This window comes from Tachypleus tridentatus, chromosome 1 (assembly GCF_004210375.1).
Source record: "Tachypleus tridentatus isolate NWPU-2018 chromosome 1, ASM421037v1, whole genome shotgun sequence".
Taxonomy (NCBI): domain Eukaryota; kingdom Metazoa; phylum Arthropoda; class Merostomata; order Xiphosura; family Limulidae; genus Tachypleus; species Tachypleus tridentatus.
Genome location: NC_134825.1, coordinates 182,918,504 through 182,931,596, shown reverse-complemented (window position 1 = coordinate 182,931,596; position 13,093 = coordinate 182,918,504). Strand labels below are relative to the sequence as shown.

The window sequence follows — 13,093 nt, the reverse complement described above, 5'->3', positions numbered from 1 at the left end:
TTAACAAACGCTGTCAATGCTATACAATACTTTACCCACAAAAGACTTAAATCAGCTAACAATAAATTAAAAATCTGCTATGATGTTAATATTGATAAAGAATTTAAACAAGGAGATATGACATTATTATACAATCTCTGCCACAAGAAAGGATGAATTCCCAAGTTAAGTAGCTATTGGGAAAGATGATACATTATATCAAAAAGAAACTGAGATATAGTTTACAAAATATAGAAGCATTGACAATATAAGCCAAAGATCATTCATCACTATCGTCTCTGGAAATACGTCAGTGAAATAAGCAACAATTGAATAACCTTAGAAAACGATTTGTTAGCAGAACCTCAACCTACTGATAGAGCGAGCACCAGGGATTCATTCGTTCAACTACCTTGGAAAAACACTTCAGGGATATGACAGCCAGTCATATCGTTTGGAGTTTTAATTTAAAGCTTTGTTTTTGAATTTTGCGCAAAGCTACATGAGATCTATCTGCGCTAGCTGTTCCTAATTTAGCAGTATAAGACTAGAGGAAAGGCAGCTAGTTTTCACCACCCACCGCCAACTCTTGAGCTACTTTTTTACCAACGAAATGTGGGATTGGCCGTAACATTATAACACCCCACGGCTGAAAGGGCAAGCATGTTTGGTGTGACGGGGATTTGAATCCGTGACCCTCAGATTGCGAATCGAGCGCCCTATCCACCTACTCGGCCATGCCGGATATAATTTTTTTAGCTTTGTGCCATGTTTATATTTATATATTTGTTAATAGATGGCAGCATCAAACCCTTGTTTATTTATTGTCCTCTATATTTTCCAAATTCAGAATATATTTATTTCATCACTATTAGGAATATACTGAATTTATCATAACAACTATACAAGCATGGAATTAAGCAGACAGATAAAAGACAATTATCAACTTCAACAGCGTGTGTTTATTACTTTCTTTATCTGTTGATAAACAATTTAGAAATTGCCTCGTAGTGTTTAGAGGGCGCTTCTATCACAAATAAAACAAATTCTTGGGCGGTTTTTAGCAAAATGTGTATAAATGTTTATATATTTATGAAAACTGTTTACGTTCTGTTTGTCATGGTGAATCCAACTCCGCAATTTAGAGTTGGGAGCCTGTAAGTTTACTGCATACCCACTGGGTAATGCCTTAGTTTGTCGAAGTGTTTGCACAGTGTCAAAACTTTTGTGTTCAAAAACTGGACAAGAGTGTCAGAAGGTAGGAGGAACAAATCCATTATACGAGTGAATGTGTTTAACATGTCAACACACTGACTAAAAATGTTAAGTTTTAACATTTAATCGGAGCCAGCTACTTATAGTTACAGTTACACGTTGAAGATATTTATTCAGTGGTACTTGTATTAATATGATAATTATAGAAGTTTTTGAGAACTGAGTGAAACCGTACAAATTTCAATGCATAATAAACAAAAAGTTAATTAGGCTGTTCATTATAATTTTACAAAAAAAGAGAAAGTAATGAATTAAGTTTGATTTTTTCCTTTGAGGTAACATTTGTAGTATTACAGCTAATAATAATAATACTGATTCTTCATAAATCAATGATATTATTTCAAATTAAATGTAGTATAGTAGTCCGTGTTTCCGTTAGCTCTATTTTTAAAAGTTAATTATATGTGTTTGAAACCTATACAAGTACTGAACTAGTAAAGGTAAAACTTGTAATTTAAAACAAAAGCAAAGTACTGTTTTTGCTTTAAGTTTACAGTGGCCAGTATTCTGTGTGTGTGTGTTATTATAGCATAGCCATTTTGGACTATCTACTGTGTCCACCAAGAGGAATCAAACCTCAGATTTAGTGTTGTATATCCAAAGACCAGTCTTTTTTTAACAGAAACACTCACTATCTGTTTAAGTCATATACAAAACTCGAAATCCTTTTCCCAACGGTATTTAGGTGAAGCTATCCACACAGCTAACAGTGTTACTTCCTCATACCTCAACTTTTCACACAACATCCAGACTTTGACTCTGAACCTTCTTAATGATTAGAAGAGCAATACATATTTTCTAATATTTATCTGTCCTTAATTTTGAGTTTTTCATTTGGAGGGAAATTGAAATAGCAGCATCAAAAGTGAATAATATATGAATATATCATCAATGTATCAGTAATATATCAATGTGTATTTATTTGTTACTTTTTTATATACTTTATAACCAGACACATTTTCTGTCCTGATATCTGCATGTATATGTTTCTCCAGATTAATCTCTAGTATTTATAGTTATGTAAGTAGGGACAGTTCATCCTGGTACATGAATCACAGTATTCTGTGTGCTTAAATGGAAGAAATTTTGTTGCTTTGCAAGAAACTCCAGGAAATAAATACAGTTTGACTTATTGTCTCATGGTTTTCGTCCTGGTTTTATAAACAAGGAGAGATGTGAGCCTATTTTTCAATGAATGATAATATAAAGTTTTTGTGGGAAGGTAGACATTTAAAGGGGTTTTTTGAACTGACACTGTATTAGTTGATGTGTAGCTTCAGTAGTAAGTAATATTAAGCTTTTGAACACACATCACGTAGACAGTAAGGGACCATTTGGTCCTTGACGGATGCCCTTGCACATCCATCAAAAGTAAAAAGATACCCCTCTATTCTTTATGTTCTGTGGCATTTATGGTTCTTTTTTTGAATTTCTATGAAGTGCTAATCACTACTGTTTTCCAATGGAACACATTGCATGTGTAAATCAATCAGAGAAATACAACTGTCCTAACTGTAGCCTGCTCTTTGTCTTCCAGGTCTTGTCTTTCTGTTTGCAGAATATAACATATGTTGGATTTTCTGGGCAGAAGCAGTTTTATACTTTGAGTGAGGGTGTAGACTGGGGTGAGATTCTTTTCATCCTGTATTTATTTTTTTATTGTATACAATCTGTATCAAGTTGCAAAATATTCTAATTATTTCATTAAAAACACAATTTGTTATGATTAGAAAATCTGTAAGAATGATTTTCTATGGTTTAAATCTCCCACCTTCAGATGACCACCATGACTGTAGCATTTGGACACCTTTTCATCTCCAATTTCAGACATGGGATGCCAACAAAACTTTGAGAGTCATTTGTCAGCCAAAACTTATCAGAAAGAAATGGAATTTTGTGGGTACCATTTTTCTATATTCTGTCTTTCAAGCTGCCAGTATATTTTCAATGATGGTTATGTCAGATTTAGAGAAAGTGGAATCAGTTTGTGATAAAATGTTGTGTAATTCAGGTTAACACATGTGGCAACACTATAGCCATTTGTTGCAAGTATGAGAATGATTGTATCTGTCCTTGTAATATTAACAGTAAATTAAAATGTTCTATAGCGTGGGTGTGGAGGGAACAATCAGTTTCTCAACTGTTGCTTAATAACGGTGGGTTCTTTAGCCAGCTCTCTGCTTCATCTTTCCCCAGAATATGGAACAGTATTTTCTGTATCCAACCCTGAACTATGAAGTGCTCATCTGATTTTGTGTTAATTGATAATGCAGTCTGTTCATAGGCAACACCTGTACACATTAGAACATTCAAGGTAGGAATATTTGTTCCTATGGTAATGTGATGTATGGGATCCCAGAGCCACTGGTTGAATCCGTTGTTCACGTGGTTATGCGATGTGTGGGATCCCAGAGCCACTGGCTGGAATTCATTGTTCATATTGTTATATGATGTATGGTATCTCAAGAGTCACTGGCTGGAATTCATTGTTCATATTGTTATATGATGTATGGGATCCCAGAGCCACTGGTTGAATCCGTTGTTCACGTGGTTAAACGGTGTGTGGGATCCCAGAGCCACTGGTTGAATCCATTCTTCACATGGTTATGTAATGTGTTTGGGGTCCTAGAGCCACTGGCTGGAATTCATTGTTCATATTGTTATATGATGTATGGTATCTCAAGAATCACTGGCTGGAATTCATTGTTCATATTGTTATATGATGTATGGTATCTCAGAGTCACTGGCTGGAATTCATTGTTCATATTGTTATATGATGTATGGTATCTCAGAGTCACTGGCTGGGATTCATTGTTCATATTGTTATATGATGTATGGTATCTCAGAGTCACTGGCTGGAATTCATTGTTCATATTGTTATATGATGTATGGTATCTCAGAGTCACTGGCTGGAATTCATTGTTCATATTGTTATATGATGTATGGTATCTCAGAGTCACTGGCTGGAATTCATTGTTCATATTGTTATATGATGTATGGTATCTCAGAGCCACTGGCTGGAATTCATTGTTCATATTGTTATATGATGTATGGTATCTCAGAGTCACTGGCTGGAATTCATTGTTCATATTGTTATATGATGTATGGTATCTCAGAGTCACTGGCTGGAATTCATTGTTCATATTGTTATATGATGTATGGTATCTCAGAGTCACTGGCTGGAATTCATTGTTCATATTGTTATATGATGTATGGTATCTCAGAGCCACTGGCTGGAATTCATTGTTTGTATTGTTATATGGTGTATGGTATCTCAGAGTCACTGGCTGGAATTCATTGTTCATATTGTTATATGATGTATGGTATCTCAGAGCCACTGGCTGGAATTCATTGTTCATATTGTTATATGATGTATGGTATCTCAGAGTCACTGGCTGGAATTCATTGTTCATATTGTTATATGATGTATGGTATCTCAGAGCCACTGGCTGGAATTCATTGTTCATATTGTTATATGATGTATGGTATCTCAGAGTCACTGGCTGGAATTCATTGTTCATATTGTTATATGATGTATGGTATCTCAGAGTCACTGGCTGGAATTCATTGTTTGTATTGTTATATGGTGTATGGTATCTCAGAGTCACTGGCTGGAATCTTGTTTTCTGATAATTGCCTTACTTGTATTTATTTGTTATACTTCAGTTTTTTACTTATAGCACCCATGAATAAACAGAATACATAAAATAATAATGTAATCTAAGTCTGATTGATAATAATAATGTAATCTGAGTCTGATGTTGGTATTGAAGTCTCACGGCACTGATTGATGTCTAAATGTTGGGTCATTTGAACTTAAATAAACTCATTCTCACAAATTGTAAGCTACTCATTAAAACAACAGTTATGTGTACTTAAATGGATGACTGTTGGAGAAGAAGGGTAGACTACAACAAGTTTTTAATAATGAATATGTGGAATCAACCCTGTTTTCAACTTCCACTTTAAGAAAATTAATATTTCTATAACAGAAGTTGTGTGTCTGATTTTGTAACTTTGCATTGAGCCCCATGTTGTGAAATACAGTATTTTTATTTATTGCAAACTTCTAACAGTCTTAAGAGGTCTTATCCTGATCTATCAAGATCTTGTTACACATTTCATTGGTCCTTATCATGTTCTTTGGAGATCTGATCACATCCTTCCAAGACCTCTTCATGTCCTCACAAGTCTTCCACTTATATATGTATGAATTATGGTAGTTACTCTTCTCTGAACCTTATCCAACAACACATTTGTTTTTAAAGAAGGTGACTATAATTTAGCATAATGTATCAAGCAAGGTGTAATAGCACCTTATAGAGTGATCTGACAACCTTAACTTGTTATTTGTGGGTATACAAGTTTTTTGGAGACTTTGGAACATCTATATGCTGAGATCTTATCCCTTATCTATTTACCAGAGTTTTACCTGCAAGGTTATAACTAATATAAATAAGTAACCTAAGTTTAATTCAAGTACAAAGCATCAGCCCAGTAGAACAAATAACTTGAATCTTTCTATATATGTGTAGTATCTACACTATACCTGTCAGTTTAGTATCTCTACAATCAAAGCATAACCAACTGGCTGGTGATTATATATAAATTAATGGGATACAGATCAATCTTCTAACACTTCAACACTTTTAATACATTTACTAAAAAATAAGGTTAACAACATTTAAATTTACCCCTTTTGTTTCCTTTATTATCCTAGGATCAATATTCTCTAGCCCCTTATCATTCCTTCAGATAACATTCTCCTGGTGCTTGATCTTTCTTTCAGATAACTTATCTTTCTCCTGGTGCCTTATCACTCCTTCAGGTAACTTATAATTTATCATTCTCCTGGTGCCTTATCATTCCTTCAGATACTTTATCTTCCACCTGCTGCCTTATCTTTCCTTTAGACACTTTACATTTCTCCTGGTGCCTTATCACTCCTTTAGGTAACTTATAACTTGTCATTCTCCTGGTGCCTTATCATTCTCCTGGTGCCTTATCACTCCTTCAGGTAACTTATCATTCTCCTGGTGCCTTATCACTCCTTCAGGTAACTTATCATTCTCCTGGTGACTTATCACTCCTTCAGGTAACTTATCATTCTCCTGGTGACTTATCACTCCTTCAGGTAACTTATCATTCTCCTGGTGACTTATCACTCCTTCAGATAACTTATCATTCTCCTGGTGCCTTATCACTCCTTCAGATAACTTATCATTCTCCTGGTGCCTTATCTTTCCTACAGATACCTTATCTTTCTCTTGGTGCCTTATTAATCCTTTAAATACCTTATTTTCCTTCTGTTGCCTTATCTTTCCTTCAGATACCTTATCTTCCACCTGATGCCTTATCTTTCTTTCCGATACTTTGTATTTCCTGGTGCCATATCATTCTTCAGATACCTTATCATTCACCTGTTCCTTATCTTTCCTTCAGATACTTTATCTTCCACCTGGTGCCTTATCTTTCCTTTAGACATGTTACATTTCTCCTGGTGCCTTATCTTTCTTTCCGATACTTTATATTTCCTGGCGCCATATCATTCTTCAGATACCTTATCATTCACCTGTACCTTATCTTTCCTTCAGATACTTTATCTTCCACCTGGTGCCTTATCTTTCCTTTAGACACTTTACATTTCTCCTGGTGCCTTATCACTCCTTTAGGTAACTTATAACTTGTCATTCTCCTGGTGCCTTATCACTCCTTCAGGTAACTTATCATTCTCCTGGTGCCTTATCACTCCTTCAGGTAATTTATCATTCTCCTGGTGACTTATCACTCCTTCAGGTAACTTATCATTCTCCTGGTGACTTATCACTCCTTCAGATAACTTATCATTCTCCTGGTGCCTTATCTTTCCTACAGATACCTTATCTTTCTCTTGGTGCCTTATTAATCCTTTAAATACCTTATTTTCCTTCTGTTGCCTTATCTTTCCTTCAGATACCTTATCTTCCACCTGATGCCTTATCTTTCTTTCCGATACTTTGTATTTCCTAGTGCCATATCATTCTTCAGATACCTTATCATTCACCTGTTCCTTATCTTTCCTTCAGATACTTTATCTTCCACCTGGTGCCTTATCTTTCCTTTAGACATGTTACATTTCTCCTGGTGCCTTATCTTTCTTTCAAATAATTTAATATTCTCCGTGTCCCTCATCTTCTGCTTGGTGTTTCTTCTTCCTTAAAGTGTGTTATTGTTCTTTAAGTGCTATATATCTTCTACGTATCTACTTCTAACAGTTTTGACTGAATCCTAGGTTAGTACCACCTTACTCAATAAACAGAACTGTTTTAGCAATGTTACCCAAACAGTTTTGACTGAATCCTAGGTTAGTACCACCTTACTCAATAAACAGAACTGTTTTAGCAATGTTACCCAAACAGTTTTGACTGAATCCTAGGTTAGTACCACCTTACTCAATAAACAGAACTGTTTTAGCAATGTTACCCGAACGGTTTTGACTGAATCCTAGGTTAGTACCACCTTACTCAATAAACAGAACTGTTTTAGCAATGTTACCCGAACAGTTTTGACTGAATCCTAGGTTAGTACCACCTTACTCAATAAACAGAACTGTTTTAGCAATGTTACCCGAACTGTTTTGACTGAATCCTAGGTTAGTACCACCTTACTCAATAAACAGAACTGTTTTAGCAATGTTACTCGAAATGTTCCTCATTACGTATAATTGGTAGACATGCTGTATTACATATGGTAGCTAGACATGCATTACATGTGGCTGTTAGAGACTGTCATAATGCATGTGGTTACTAGACACATTATTGTATTACATGTGGTGGTTAGCATGTTCTTGTGATGAATATGTTGGACGTCTGCTACCGAAACATGAAGCTGTTGGCTGAGAGGCGCGAGTCAAGCAAATAAATATCTCTAAGTCACAAAAAAATTAAGTTAATAACTTCAATTTGAATATAAAATTTAAAATCTGTGTACCTATCTAGTAAAATGATGAAAATATCAAACATCATAAATGAGATCATTGTAAAAAAACCAGTCTGCAGACTGGTAACTACAACCACTTTATTCCTGTTCAACAACTAATGTCCTTTCTAAGGTTAAGTTCATTACATGTGAAACTAATATTCAAAGTTGTGTTTCCAACTATTCTACTCTACCAGGTACAGAAAGATCATCAAAACCTGGTTGTCTTCTCCTGTCCTGGTTATATTGTAAAAACAGTAAAAACAATCCAATTCTTAATTTTCACCTCGCACCTTACATGCCTTAATTGGGTGTTATTTTTTTTGTTTCTCTCATATGTTTTCTAAGACAACCTTTAGACCTGTATAGAATGATAGTCTTCTAACTGTTCTTGTATTTTGATTTATAATTTTTGCAGATAAATTCAGGAAGATTTTTGTTTGTATAACACTGCTGCTTCAATCAAGCATGTCATTATAATCACAAACAATATAACTATGTCATTGATTTCAATGTGTGTCCTAAATACGAACCCATCTTCTAGGTAAACCTGGTTTAAACATATGAGTTGTAGCTTTTCTGTGTTACACCTAAAATATTTACTTTGTTTGAGTTTGCAATATGCTTGGATAAATGATAGGAAATAGAACTGTGAATATAGTGTTATTAATGGAAGAATGAATATGATAGGGTATTAATAGAAATATTAATATACTATTATTAATAGAGGTATTAATATAGTGTTATTAACAGAAATATTAATATAGTGTTATTATTAACAGAAATATTAATATAGTGTTATTATTAACAGAAGTATGAATATAGTGTTATTATTAACAGAAGTATGAATATAGTGTTATTAATAGAAGTATGAATATAGTGTTATTAATGGAAGAATGAATATGATAGGGTATTAATAGAAATATTAATATACTATTATTAATAGAGGTATTAATATAGTGTTATTAACAGAAGCTATGAATGTGGTAGGGTATCAATAAAAAATATTAATATAGTGTTATTAACAGAAATATTAATATAGTGTTATTATTAACAGAAATATTAATATAGTGTTATTATTAACAGAAATATTAATATAGTGTTATTATTAACAGCAGCTATGAATATAGTGTTATTATTAACAGCAGCTATGAATATAGTGTTATTAATAGAGCTATGAACATAGTGTCATTAATAGAAGCCACGAATATGGCAGGTCATTAACAGCAGCTACGAATATGATAGGGTATTAATAGAAGTACGAATATGGCAGGTCATCAATAGAAGCCACGAATACGGTAGGGTATTAATAGAAGTACGAATATGATAGGGCATTAATAGAAGCCACGAATATGATAGGGTATTAATAGAAGCCATGAATATGGTAGGGTATTAATAGAAGCCACGAATATGGCAGGGTATTAATAGAAGCCATGAATATGGTAGGGTATTAATAGAAGCCATGAATATGGCAGGGTATTAATAGAAGCCACGAATACGATAGGGTATTAATAGAAGCCACGAATATGGTAGGTCATTAATAGAAGCCACGAATATGATAGGGTATCAATAGAAGTATGAATATGGTAGGGCATTAATAGAAGCCACGAATGATAAATGTATTAATAGAAGTATGAATATGGCAGGTCATTAATAGAAGTACGAATATGATAGGTCATTAATAGAAGTGTGAATATAGTGTTATTAATAGAAGTGTGAATATGGCAGGTCATTAATAGAAGTATGAATATGATAGGTTATTAATAGAAGTGTGAATATAGTGTTATTAATAGAAGTGTGAATATGGCAGGTCATCAATAGAAGCCATGAATATGATAGGTTATTAATAGAAGTGTGAATATAGTGTCATTAATAGAAGTATAAAACATGATAGGGCAGTAACAGAAAACATTAACGCAACGTTATTAATAGAAGCCACGAATATGGCAGGTTATCAACAGAAGTACGAATACGATAGGGTAATAATAGCCACGAATATGGTAGGTCATCAACAGAAGTACGAATACGATAGGGTATTAATAGAAGTATGAATATGGCAGGGTATTAATAGAAGCCATGAATATGATAGGGTATTAATAGAAGTATGAATATGGTAGGTTATTAATAGAAGTATGAATATGATAGCGTATTAATAGAAGTATGAATATGATAGCGTATTAATAGAAGTGTGAATATGGTAGGTTATTAATAGAAGTATGAATATGATAGCGTACTAATAGAAGTATGAATATGGTAGGTTATTAATAGAAGTGTGAATATAGTGTTATTAATAGAAGTATGAATATGGTAGGTTATTAGCAGAAGTATGAATGTTGTGTTACTAATAGAACTATGAATGTAGTAGGTTTTAAATAGAAGTGTGAAAATGATAGGTTATAAACAGAACTCTGAGCATGATAGGTTATAAACAGAACTCTGCGCATGATAGGTTATAAACAGAACTCTGAGCATGATAGGTTATAAACAGAACTCTGAGCATGATAGGTTATAAACAGAACTCTGAGCATGATAGGTTATAAACAGAACTCTGAGCATGATAGGCTATAAATAGAACTCTGAGCATGATAGGCTATAAATAGAAGTGTGAAATCTCTGATGTTCATATTGTAAATGCAAACATTGATACTTATGAGAGAGGAATCAGCAAGAAGATTAAATAACCTTTTGACTTTCCCAGATTACCATATGTAGTGTACCGTTCAGATTACCATATGTAGTGTACCGTTCAGATTACCATATGTATTGTACCGTTCAGATTACCATATGTAGTGTACCGTTCATTGAAGAATACCACCAGTTTGTTATTGTTAAACAGAAACTCTCAGTATCCTAATATCTGATATTAATAGTCTATCATCCACATGTTAATAGTACACAGCATCTGAATGTATAAAGTCATTAATGTTTGATGAACAGCAAATGCTTGGTGGTAAATTAACGTTAGAAATATGTGGAAAAACTAGTAGGGGAATGTATACCACATGATTTACAAGTCCTTAAAAGCACACAGGTTTATGCTTATTAATCAACAATAAAACTGTGAGAGGATTGACTCAGCAGCTAAGTATCACCACAGCAGGTTGTGCCTGTAGGGTGTTTGGGTCACTGCCCAAATTGCTGTTTTTGTAAGATAGGGTGTGCCTCAGGCTATCTGTGAAGAACTTGTTTGAGTATTCTAGTTATGTGGCTGTTGGTCTATCTAGGATGAACTGGCACCTGTTAAACCAAGCTAGTGGAAAGAGGCCAGGAGAATTTTGACTGAAATTACAGGAGCATCATTTAGTTGTAAGTATAAACAATTAACGATGTTCCTTCTGTAGTCTTTATTCTTTAGACCAGGTAGTGAGAACTGAAATGCTGTGTAATATATTTTTTATGTTTATCTTTAGTATGTCTTTCAGTTTAGTGGAGAAACCAGCTTCTTTCTAGTGATTTAGGAAATAGGATAATTAACATGAAGCTAGTACAAATGTTTTACAGCTTTGTTATTGGAAAGTTTATAAATAGCCTAACCAAAACCAGTGAAACTAAGTGTGTACAGTATAAATACATGGTAGCTATTTTAGTGTGAGAAGTGAAACAGTAATTACATCTTAAATATTTTATGTGATTAGCTAAACTGGAATATACAATTTCTTTATAAGCTTGACCCACTTTCATATTAAAATAAATATTTGTATTACTTTGTTAACCTTTATTTATTTAACAACGTGTAAGGAAGAATTTAAAACAACATGTATCTAACAGTAAACGTTTTTAACTTATTTATATATTAGCTGATTTCCTTGAGGCCTGATTATTTTGATTTCATTCTCTCAAGGTAAGTGGCATCCATAGATTGCTGTATTTGTAAGAATAACTTTGTTTAGAGGTATAAAACAATAGAATTTGAGAAGTTTGCTGAATTTCCCTCTGAAATATAAGATGAAAGTGCAGCTTTGTTTGAATGTTTATAATATTTAATAGTTCATATTTTGGAACTTAAGTATACCGAAATTGTGAACATTTTCTGTTCCTTTGTTTTTAGAATGAGGGTTAAGTAGATTTATAAAGAAATATTCAATGTTTAGTAGTTACATTAATAATGGTAGTGAAATTATTTTAACACAAGAACGTTTGGTAATTTTATGAAATTATTTTTTCATGTAAAAAGATAAATATCACATTTTACAACAAGTTTGTGAAATGTTTCTTCCGGTGATTTAATGTGGTAAACAGGTGCTGTATTCACTAATACCGGTTACATTGTCTGAGCAAATAAATAAATGTAGTTCACTTTCAAGTCATTATTTTGACTTTTTGAACATCTGCATGTATTATATCACCAAGGTAAGAAAACCTGTACTTTATATACAGATAGAAGTGATTATGAAAAACAGTTGTTTTATCAAAGTGGAATTGTCAGTAATTTTCTTGTATGTTTTTTAATTTTTATAAACAGTCGTGTGTGCTGTGGTATACAACCTCTTCATAGTACAGGTGCTAAATGTATTTATAAGTAATCAGTGTTTGTATTAGAATTATTTTCTATATTTCACCTCTACAAACACTGATATAGTTTCATTTCTTAAAACATAGAAATTATGAACCTTATAACTGGTAATTTTCAGAAAATACCACAATACGAAGATATTTGTCTCTGTTTTTGTGCCTTTCATTGAAAAAGGATGTAAATACTCACTAATGAAACTCTCTGTATTACTTAAAATAACCAACTACTGCATGAAACTCTCTGTATTACTTAAAATAACCAACTACTGCATGAAACTCTCTGTATTACTTAAAATAACCAACTACTGCATGAAACTCTCTGTATTACTTAAAATAACCAACTACTGCATGAAACTCTCTGTATTACTTA

General features: G+C 33.3%; 1 long non-coding RNA gene across 1 annotated transcript in view; it reads left to right on the top strand.

Moving 5' to 3' along the window:
• Positions 1 to 1,057: 1,057 nt before the first annotated feature.
• LOC143231923 (uncharacterized) overlaps positions 1,058 to 13,093 on the top strand; it is a 31,753-nt gene continuing 19,717 nt past the window's right edge. Inside the window, exons 1-3 of the long non-coding RNA XR_013017293.1 lie at positions 1,058 to 1,237; positions 11,436 to 11,517; positions 12,009 to 12,052. This is a non-coding gene — a long non-coding RNA (uncharacterized LOC143231923). The remainder of the gene's footprint in view (positions 1,238 to 11,435; positions 11,518 to 12,008; positions 12,053 to 13,093) is intronic.